General features: G+C 41.5%; 1 long non-coding RNA gene across 1 annotated transcript; it reads right to left on the reverse strand.

Annotated features, from left to right (window-relative positions):
- Window positions 1-5,307: 5,307 nt before the first annotated feature.
- LOC117249257 (uncharacterized) lies at window positions 5,308-8,377 on the reverse strand. Its single transcript, XR_004500974.2, has 3 exons — window positions 8,298-8,377; window positions 7,395-7,595; window positions 5,308-5,427 (listed from the first exon to the last, which is right to left on the reverse strand). It is a non-coding gene; the product is annotated as an uncharacterized LOC117249257 (long non-coding RNA).
- Window positions 8,378-11,503: the final 3,126 nt, after the last annotated feature.

Consider the following 11,503-nt stretch of genomic DNA (forward strand, 5'->3'; position numbering starts at 1 on the left):
ATATTCTGATTTCACACATTCTTAGTCCTGTCAAAAACTGGCACCTACTGTACATCATCCACAATTCAACTCAAACGCCAATATATGGTAATGGTATATATAAATATACTAAGCCTGTGCCAGAATGCACATCCTAAATCTAATTCAACTCTCAGCAAAGAGGAAAATCACACACTGTTTGGCTCGCAGCTTGAGTTCATTCAGGCTACAGTGGAAGCGACAGTTAGCCTATTTACTTTTATTCTGGACTTTTGCTAATTATCTTAACTACACAAGTAATTATCTTTCACATCAAAGGGCCGTGCTCTGAACCCTGCCGGTCCCCCCCCAACCAACCAACCAACCACTCCCCAACACACACACACACACACACACACACACACACACACACACACACACACACCGTCATCACCACATTTCCGGAGCCAGCTGAATCATGACATTAGCAGATAATTAGACGGTCGCCTGGCTGCGTTTGATGGGGGCACATGTGACGAGCAGCCGTCTATGAGCGGAGTAACTGAATGAGAATCCGTAGAGATACAGTATTATATGCAGATTTAACAGTGGCTATGTGATGGCAGGTGTAAAGCTGCAGACTGAGTGAAAGCCTATATAGTTTGTTACGGATTAGCAGTAAATAAATGACACCCCAAGGGGCCGTTGATGATTTTTTTTTTTTTTTGCTTTATCCGTGCTGAGCAGCTCTTTCATCTCGTCCATTAGCGGCGTTCTCTCTGATCACAGCCTACTCTGATCAATGGGTGATGGAGCTGCTGGTTTGACTGCTGCCCAAAAGCCATGGCTTCATGGCAGGATCTCATGACTGTGACTGTACAGCACATACTGTATTTGTTTGCATATGCTTTAATTCACTGCATCTACTTCATTCAGCGATGCCTGTGGGCTCCTGTTTCTGCAGACACACAATAATCAGGTCATCTGGCATCAGGCGTGAATCCTTCATTAACAATCTAACGATAATCTCCGCAGAAACATGTGACTGTAGGAGAAAATTTACATGAACTGCATTTAAATTCCTTTGAAGTTGTTTGTTTTGCTCACCTTGGAAACACACTATTTCTACATCTCCTCTGTGGTAAGAAGTAAACGCACCCCATAAATATTTATCTACCTAGGGCCCATGCTATTCTGGCCCAGTGTTTTGAACATAGCCACTGGAGATTGGGCCTATCAGGGACCCGCCGAGAGAGAAAGAGAGGGAGAGATACGGGGTAAGGAGAGAAGGAGAAAAGGAGGAGGGAGGTGGAAGGCAGCGGAGGAGGATAATATTTTTGTGCGCGTTCCAAAACGAAATGGTTTGCACGATGTTTAATGCAGGAGGATCGGGGCAGGGTTCAGAGTGTGTTTCCTTTACGAGTCACCTCACACACCTCCCAACTTTCAGTGGCAAATAAGTCTCGGCTGCATTTTTTAAGAGTTTCTGTGCATGTAGGGAACTATATTTTGTCTTAAATTCAAGATGAAAACATCTTGTACTTCATCAATACAAACTCAATATTTGCGTAAGCCCACTGAACTTTATTTTAAACTCCAGTGGAGATCTCCAAAGATACAAAATCTGTCAGGCTGAATTTGGAGGCAACGTGTAGAAAATTATGCACAGGACAGGTAGAATATTACCAGCCAGATTTCAGTCATAAATAGATTCAATAAAGACCCGAAACAAGCTGATATTCAATATAAACATCAGACAGACAGAATAAAATGATTTTCCCAAGTTTTAAACTAGTTCAGGAGAAAACTGGGTTTTAACTTTCGACGATGCAACTAACCACTATTTTTATTATTGATCAATCTTTCTGTTAATCAGTCACCAAAATGAAAATATGCCCACTGCAGCTTCCCAAACTCCAAGGTGACATGTTAAAACCTCTCATTTTGGCTGACCAAAACCCAACAGTTTCAGTTTATTAATGATATATAACAAATATAAGCAGCAAAGCAGTAAGACCAGAATTCTATAGTTGACATTTAGGAGTGTAAATCACCAGTTTCATCATGATATGATATCAATTCTTTAGACAATAAAGGGATATTTGTCGATGTTACAAAGTCTGCCACAATATGATTTCAATTCAAAACGATTTAGGGGCATATGATTGATATGAGACGATATTATATGCTCATACAACAATCGGTTAAGGAGGAAGCTGCCAACCCTTTTTTCTGCTTTTGGCCATAAAAGATAACACATAAATAATGTAAAGTAATTGTAATCGATTAAGTGCAGTACAGTTTACTTTACTCAATTAACACACATAAAACAGCACATGGGTTAAGCATGTTTACACTGCATAAATTTGACTACCAGCTAGTGGACTTTTTTCTTCTACTCATAGCTTAACAAATTACATAACGTTTTAGTTGTCACTGCATCTACCGACAGAACAGCTCAATTGAACTTCAACCTGCATGCACATTTATTCAGCCGAATATTGTTGAAACAGAGCAGCTAATGTTGCTGTAGTGAGAAGTTAGCATTGGTAAAGTTACATTGTGTTTTATCTCGTAACGGCATTGTTTACATATGGCATGTGCTGTCTGTTGACCCGCATATTCTCCAAAATCCAAAATATTTTCACCCTGCTGATTTATTCCTGAGTAAATAATGTTATCGTCATCGTCTTTCTCTCAGCTGCTTACTGTCTGCCCGTTGCTGTTCAAAAAAAGAAGTGCTTCCTTAAGATGATGATATGGATTGATGTTTTCACTTTGCATCGATGACACTGGATCGTTGATCATTGAATCAATATATCGATCCAGATCTATGGATCGTTACACCCCTATTGTCAACTACAGTTAAGGAGATAACAGTGGAGGAAGTGAAACCTTTGACCACAATAGTCACTCTTATGACTCTTAAGACCTTTGTATGTCTTTATTTTCGTCTGAGATCGTCGCATGTTTAAAAATAAGTATTACCCTACATTGTGTCAATCACGTTTACACACCAACATTGAAACTTATGTCCATTGTAAAATTCAACAAGAAAGGGGAACAGGGCAGAAGTGGACAGCGGGCCAGCAAGAAAAAATTGACCTCATTCACAAACAGTGCATATGTACAAATCTATGCTTAAGCCATGTGTACGAACGTTTTATGAACAAATCTGTGATTCATCAACATCTTCCTCCTGAAATGTTTTCATACTCAATAAACAACTTAGACCTGCCTCTGGCCATTCGTATGCACAAGGTCAGGCTGTCTTAGAAAATGTAGACACAAACCTTTTAACTAAAAGCATATTAAAACTACATTCATTAAATAAGGCCTTAATACACAACAATATTTAAAACCATTAATTTACTAATGCATGCACTTCTTTCATCCTCGGCCTTTGACCCTCGTTGATTACTGTCATAATTAAAATATTGTCCCAGTCCTGGTTTACGTGAGAATGTCTATATTGAAATATACAGTTTTGGTTTTTATTGTTTTTAGTGCCATGAAATCATTATCATTGTTGTTACTATTATTTTTATTCTTATTATCAGGGTATATGAAAGATTCTGATCTACATCCAAGCTGTTAAGATGGCATATCTAACCTTGCTAGATGATACTGCAGTCCGTGTCTTGAGGCGAGAGCGCCTCGGAGAGCAACATGTTTAAACATGTTTGCAGAGAGTGATGACCGGCTTATCAGCTGTTCCCGACTGCACAGATACTCACTGACGCCCTGGCACTGGTGTGTCAGGACCTTAGTATGTAGGCAGAAGCAACTTCACTGCTTTCTCCATGATACACCTCTGGGCAAATGTATTTCCTTATATAGAGAAATGGGGGCGTAGCAGTCTGCTGATTGCAGATAGCAGGCACACACCTCACAATTTAGAATGATTCTGATTCACTAACACTAAGAACTCCATCAAGGACCCCAGAGGGTCCCCAGACCCCTGGTTGAGAACCACTGCTTTAAACTATTCTTCAGGTATTAGGTACTATTCTTTAGGTTTGCTGTCAGAAAACCAACAGTGGCTCAGGTGCAAAATAAAAGCAGCCTCATGATTTCCCTTCCGCCGTGAATTAATCTTAAAAAGTCAAAAAGTGCCAAGAAAATCTGAGAAAGGGACATTTTTCTCCTTATCACCAAAATCTTGGAGGTGGAAGAAAAGTTATCCGGAATTAGTTGCCAGGTCTGACACCAGTGTGCTAACCAGGCAATTCTTGTTGTCACTCCCTGACATGGGGAGCCAAAGAACTGCTGGTGGCGCAAGTTCATAATAACCCAATGTATGAATATGGAACATGCACGCACATTTACAGCCATGAGCTCGTGCGGCTCAACGTGTCTGAGTGAATACATGCAGAGGTGTGTGTGACATTTCCTCCCTGAACCCTGGTGACACCTCAGTGCAGGGGCAGGTTGGAATATACTCAGGCAGGGTGTCCACGGGTATCTGACACTTTAATTTAATGCTTTTTAAAACCTTTTCTAAGATGTTTTTTAACTGAATTTAAGACAACGGACAAATCTTTTTTTGACCCACTTACAGCACATTATCCCAACTATTGCACGGCTACTTATTAAAGAAATTAATAATATGACCAGGGTTGGAATTTAGCACCACAAACCAGCCAAATGCTCGTAAAATATGCAAGTGGCTGTTAGATTTGCTACACTTGAAGAGAGAGGAGGAGTGCACACCAGGGTTGGAGAGGTGCTGACCATTGATGAAAAAATACAAATTTGAAAAAAGATGTCAGGCGCACACTCTAAGACTCGATGCAAAAATATTTTCTTTTATTCAAGAAAATATTTTTGCATCGAGTCTTAGAGTGTGCGCCTGACATCTTTTTTCAGATTTGCTTCACTTACCAGCCAAAAAATACAAAGTAATCTACTGAGTGGCTGCCTCAAGCCACAGTGACAGGTGGAGAAAACAAGTTGATTTCCAACCTTGATATGATACAAAATATTGATTTAAAAATGAATGTATTGCTTCCGCTAAGGCTCTGTAATGAGAACTGCATCCATAGCAACAGTCTGCTATTCATAGTAAAGGTTTGCTCCTCAGAAATAACAGACCATTGAATGCCATAACTGACCAATCAGCACCAAGTTTTTGACAAAGCTGTGTAAGTCTATTCATAAATGCCAGTCAGCCACCCAAACCCAACCCGACTTTGGTAGGACTTAGCACAGCTGCATGGCGAGTGTGAGACAAAAGAAATAGGTAGACCACTGCACATAATGTTTCTGTACATCACTAGATGCAAAGCAAGTGCTTCACCGTAGCTGCCAGCTGAGGATAACCATCCACAATTGTTCTCACCTGTTCCTTTTACTTGTCAGACAGACAGCTTAACTGCTTGAAGCGAAGGGTCAATGACTGCGCTGAGAATGCTGACCTCATCTGCTTCTGACACTTGCCACCTCTTTTCAGTTTCCTCCACCACGTTCCTAGTGTAAAAAAAACAAAAGAAGAAATGAAGCACTGAAATACTGATCGGATGTTGATTACCATGCCAACGATTGTAGCTTTAAAGCTTCAAGGCATTCAGGTCAGCCTTAGTAAAAAATAACAGTATTATGTTCTGCGGTAGGTTTGAAAGCTTTTTCACATCAGAAGTTTGGATTTTTATGCAGAAGAGCTTGATTTATTTGACAAAAAGAATATACAAAAATGGATAAATTAAATTAGAACGGACGTTTGTAGCAATTAAGATCTCAAATTCAAATTTAAGACTAATTAATGACTTTTAAGGTCTAATATGTATTAAATTGAATTGAAAGACAATTTAAAGGGGAACTTTAATTATTAAAAATTTCATACACGTTATTTCTATGGTCCAATATTGGTAAAAATAAACAACTCTCTCCCAAATCCAAAAACTACTGTGCTAAAATTCATTTTTGTGATGTCATTTGTTCATTTGTGATGTCATATGGGGATAAAGTCTGGAGCTGCTCCATAGACAGTAAATTGGGGAAAATGTTATAGATGACACTGAGAGCACCAGAGGAAAGTTCTGAGTATATGGGTAGATTATAATAGCTTGTTTGTATTCATGTGACTATTACGACCAGGAGTGCAGCACAGAATTCTGGGCTTTATGCATTAGCAGTCTGTGTGGGCCCCCTGCTCTTCCTCTCTTGAGCCATGTCTCTCACACACCTTCTAAATTTTTTTTTACATCAGTTTGCTTTCTTTCCCTTTCCTATGGTTCTATCTTTTCCTTTTTGGAACCACAGTTTCCCGTTCTTGGGAAAAGACATGACAGTGTACATTGATGCTTTAGCAGCACAAGCAGTCACTCACTCGGTTCTCATTGCTTTTAATGACAAGTCCTAGGCAGACTAAACCATTTTGTAAGGGGGGCCTCAGAAAGCTTCCACTGTTTCTTCTCATAAGTTCAGTCTTTCAGCCGACTCATTCAGCTAATTTTAATTAATGTATTGCACAAATTACTTCGAAATAAGAAGCTGCACACAAAACCAAACTTTTCATTCCAGGCTTTCGGGACACCCCCCTCCAGTTGGGACCCTGGGTATTCAGTCCCACTGTCCCCCACACTACAACACCCCTGATTATGATGTGCAAAATTCAGATGGAGAGCAGAAAGTGATAAATCTATATACATAAAAAGGGTTAGATGAACCTGCAGGCAGCAGGGTAAGATGAAGGTTTTTGATCCACATGTCGCTGTTTCTCAGTGACTTTTTTTCCCACCTACTCCCCTTTATGTCCCACTTTTTCCTAGACTTGAAGTGGGCTTTGTTTTTTCACAATTTGATCGATTGGAGCAGCCACAAACAACACAAATCACAGACGTCTGTCCAGTGTTGGTAGTCTTTGCCTCCACTTGCCTGCCCTCCATCTTGACATTGCACAGATGTATGACATCACCTACAAAGAAGCTACAGAATTAAGCTCTTTTGGGTGAGGAGTTTGCATTTTCTCCCCATGTCACCGTGGGTTTTCTTGGGGTACTCCAGCTTCCTCCCACAGTCCAAAGACATGCAGGTTAACTGGTGACTCTAAATTGTCCGTAGGTGTGAATGTGAGTGTGAATGGTTGTCTGCGTGTGTCAGTTTTGAGAGAGTCGGGCGACCTGTACCCCGCCTCTCACCCAATGTCAGCTGGGATAGGCTCCAGCCTCCTTGCGATCCCTAACAGGATTAACAGTCACGCAAATGAATGAATGGGTATTCACTGTTTATGGAGCAGCTTCATCACAAGTTTGATACTTATTTCTTTGGTGTCTGGTTTTAAGAGAGGGAAGCTTGTGCTCACAATTACTGGTTGAACTTTCCTAGACCATCGAAGTGTCATATTGAAATTCTTAATTTAGGTGGTGTTAGCCTTAGAGACTTTTTAAGGACCGGCACACACAGTATGAACACCCACGGCCCTGTCACACACTCACCTGTTAACCAGTGAGCTCTGCAGGCTTCCGTAACTTCAGGGCCCCACACCTGGATGTTATTGTGGCTCCATCGCTCTAATGAGCCCGCCTCAACTCAGTCAAAGTCATCTGATGACACTGATGTGGGGAGATTGATATTCACGCTTGACTTGCCGTCCTCTCCACTTGACTGCCATGTTTACCTCCCCACACAATTAGTATCTGTTGAAGACAGACAGACAATGAGAGGAGAGAGGGATGGAGTCTGCTGTGTGTGTGTGCGACTACATTAGCTCCAATTGTTTATAAAGATGGGAGATGTCTTTCAGCATGGCTTGAAGGTGGCTTTCTATATCACAGGGGCCATTACCAGCTCATTTAATCCCCATAACAGCTACTTTACCTCTCTGAATGCCAGTGGCTTGAAATAACAAAAGATGGATTGGCTTAAGTGAAATGCATATTTCAACAGTTTCCATTTAAATTTGCATCTAAGACGTGCCTCGCTTTGGCCTTTTTTAGTCGCACTTGTGAATGAACCCGCTGAGCAAACTCCACCAGTGTAAAAAGCACGGGGTTGAGCTCACGCGCCCACACACAGCGCTGTTTACACTCCTAGCCTTCCATCTCTGTTAGCTAACTTTCATCTCCACATTAGCATATAAACAAATAAAACACTTAAGAGGAGAATTGTGTGCCCACTCTCTGTGGAAAAAAAGAAAGTGCAGACGAGGGGAGAGAGATGGCCAGTGACTGGCATTAGCAGACTTTTAGCTGAGCTGGAGGAGAAGCAGAGAGAGGAGCCGGAGCCAGCAGCCATGTCTTCAAACTGATTTAGCATTAATTGACATTCTCTCTAATCGGTGCATTCACCATTTGAACACAGTGATGGAAACGGGTTATATGCTGAATACTGATGCCTACCTGAGCTGAGCTGAGCTGAAGGGGGAGTGAGCTGAGCTGTGGTGAGCAGGTAGACGCTCAGGTAGGCCGGGTTTGTCGACGACGTCCCGGTAACATGGAGGGGAGGTTTTGTGTGGAGCCACAGCGCCTCTCTGTGGGCGCATTCAAAATGGCCGCCACTTCCTGCTCAGCTTGTGTCTCTCTTCAGCACTATCCTACCTCGCTGTGTTTTTTAACGTTAAACTTCCACTTCATAACATTTCAGAGGGAAATTTTGTACTTTTTACATCCCTTTATTTATATTTTCTTGATATTTGTTAATTTATATTTTCAGAAAGCAAAAAATACTAGGTAAAGAAATAGAAATTCCCAAGCAACAACCCATCAGTAACTATTGGAAACACCCAGCTAAACTGGGAGGCATGGATAAGCTGACATTATCGATCATAATTTTTTTTTTTTCATTTCAGGAATTAAAAGATAAATATAAGCTAAAAGATCTAGAACAGGGGTGTCAAACTTATTTTGGTTCATGGGCCACGTGCAGCCCAGTTTGATCTCAGTTGGGCCGCACCAGTAAAACGAAGGAGTACATTCTGAAAACATTCATCCATTTACAAAACAAATGATGAACAGCCCGCAATATCTTAAAAACAAATATGTGCAGTTCTTTGTACAGGTGAGGTGTTGTTTCCTGCTTCGGCATTTGCCCTGTCGCACCTCCACCGGTGCCATAAGGTTAGCTGCAGGGTCATCAATTGGAGGCCGCCGTTCACTGATGTTTCGGCAAATAAGGGATGTCTCCCTGCCACCCCCTGCAACTGCCTTTATTGGGGTGTTGTCCCCCAACCATTGTCTTTCTCTTTCTCGGCCTCCTCTCCTAGCTCCTTCACGGCCTTCCGCAGATTTGACCCTGCCATTCAAGCACCGTGGAGTGGTTGGACTACTGTTTTGCCAACAAAGCCTCTGCATCCGACCTCCGCGGGATAAACCCTGGCTTTCCAGCCAGTCTCTTGGCACTCCGCTGCTAGCTCGGAGTACTTGAGGTGCTTCCTTTCATGGGCTGCTGTCATGCCCTTCTCCCAGGGGACCCTCTTTTCCCCTGCAGACCTTATTATTTCATAACTTTCCGCTACCACTAAAGTGGAAGCTATTCAAGAAGCAGGTTAAGTCATTCTCTGCCTTACAAACCATTTACAAGCTTAAGTTTTGTCAGAGCTTTAGCAAAAGGGTTCCACCCATATTGTGGTTGATAATATGTTGCACAATGTTCAATATCTTTTAATATGACCACAGTAAGTATTCATTGTTATTTCAGAGAACTGTATTCTGGTCAGGGTGGAGAACTCTGAGGCAGCATTATACATGAAGTATCTACTCACTGTTTAACTTGCTTCTGAAACCTAACACCCCCTTTGCCTTCACAGGTGCATCAATAGCCCTTTTTAGACAGGAATTGTGCAAATTTGCAGGAAAGCCAAATCAGTCTTTTTTTCAGCATTGGCAGCTAAAAACAAAATCGGGGAGTGTGGCAAAATGCCGCCTGTCTACTTTTGTTTATACAGAATGTGCCTTTTTCAGGGCAATGGGGGGCGTGAGCAAGTAACAAAACGTGTAGCTCAGCGTGTGACGTAAACAGTGACGTGGGAGAGAAGCAGTGGCTAGTCAGTCCTTCGGCGATTCTCTCGTAAGTTGGCCCACTCCTTACCGTCCCTGTCATCTGACGGTTAATGGTGTCTTCATTTGCGAGGGCAAGGAGGGCGTGCAATTTCTTGTCTCCCCAGTCGCTCATCTTTACAGTGTCTGTCAGGTTTGTGTTTCCCTCTTGCTACTAGCTGCTCGCTAATTCCTGCTATCAGCTGTTTCCTGTTTATCCACCGCCAGTGGCTTGCACGTGCAGCGTCATCAACAGCTCCTCCCACAAGTCTTCAACAGCCCCTCCTGTTGTGGAAGGCCGCCTCGGTCTGTTTAAACTAAAAGGGTTCCACCAATATGACTACCCAACTCGCCAATCCGGCTCTGTGTGTCTAAACACTCTCAGCTTGCCGGCAAAACAGCCCAACATTCGCGGAAAATCTGGCAGTGTAAAAGGGGCTCATATTAGGTGTGCAAAGTCATCCAGTGGGCTGGATTGGACCCATTGGCGGGCCGGTTCAGGCCCCCAGGCCATATGTTTGACACCCCGATCTAGAATGTTTCAAGTATCTGAAATTGAAAACCTGGATAACAGAAAACTTTTATCTTGGGAGTAGATCCTCAACTGAGACAGGAGAAATCCTAAAGAAAGGGTGGAATAAAAAAAGATGTTTAATATACATAATATTCTTAACAAAGCTGAGAGCAATGAAGAACTGCTACAAAACATATTCAATAAATGGACTGCAGATCTTGGTAGAGTACATGCAAAAGAAAAATGAAATTCTTACAGTTACCACTAATGACAATTTACATTTAATTCAGCATAAGTTAATGAAAAGAATATATTACAGTAGAGATTAAATTCATATTTTCGACACGTGCGCCTCAGATAAATGTTTAAAATGTGGTACTCAGTGTGACTCCCTCATACATGTCTTTTGGTACTGTGATAAAATTAGACAGACTTGAAGGAATATTGAAAGATGGATTTCAAGAACCTGCAATTGTGTTTGCCTCTTTCAGAATGTTGGGAAAATAAGATAATAATAATAATACATTTTATTTCTTAGGCGCCTTTCTGTCACTCAAGGACACCTTACAATGGATAAAAGTGCACAGTACACAATAAAATCAATTAAAATAATTACTCAGATACTCAACAGGATGGCAAATTCTTTTCTTGTCTTTAGTTTATAAGAATCTCATATTGCAAAACTGGAAAAAATAGGAGGAATCTTCACTTCCTCTTTACCTTGATGAAATATTATCTGTGCATTGAAAGGACAATGTCGGAAGACGGCAACAAGGGAAAACAACTTGATAAGATATGGAGCCAAATCTATGAAGCTCTGTAGATTAAGTGGAGGTGCAAAATCACCCAGCATCTATGAACTCCAAGGAACCCTGGGTAGCATCCTGTCTTGTATTCACATAGGTAGTAGCACATTTTGATAGATATTTCCTACCTGACAGAATGAGCTACTCTACTTTAACTACAGTCTGATAGATCTTTCATTGGTAGGTCAGTCTGAGTAGGTAGCTCTATTCGACAAACACCAGGTCCATGTTAAATGCACACAATCATGGGC

This window comes from Epinephelus lanceolatus, chromosome 23 (genome assembly GCF_041903045.1).
Source record: "Epinephelus lanceolatus isolate andai-2023 chromosome 23, ASM4190304v1, whole genome shotgun sequence".
Lineage (NCBI taxonomy): Eukaryota > Metazoa > Chordata > Actinopteri > Perciformes > Serranidae > Epinephelus > Epinephelus lanceolatus.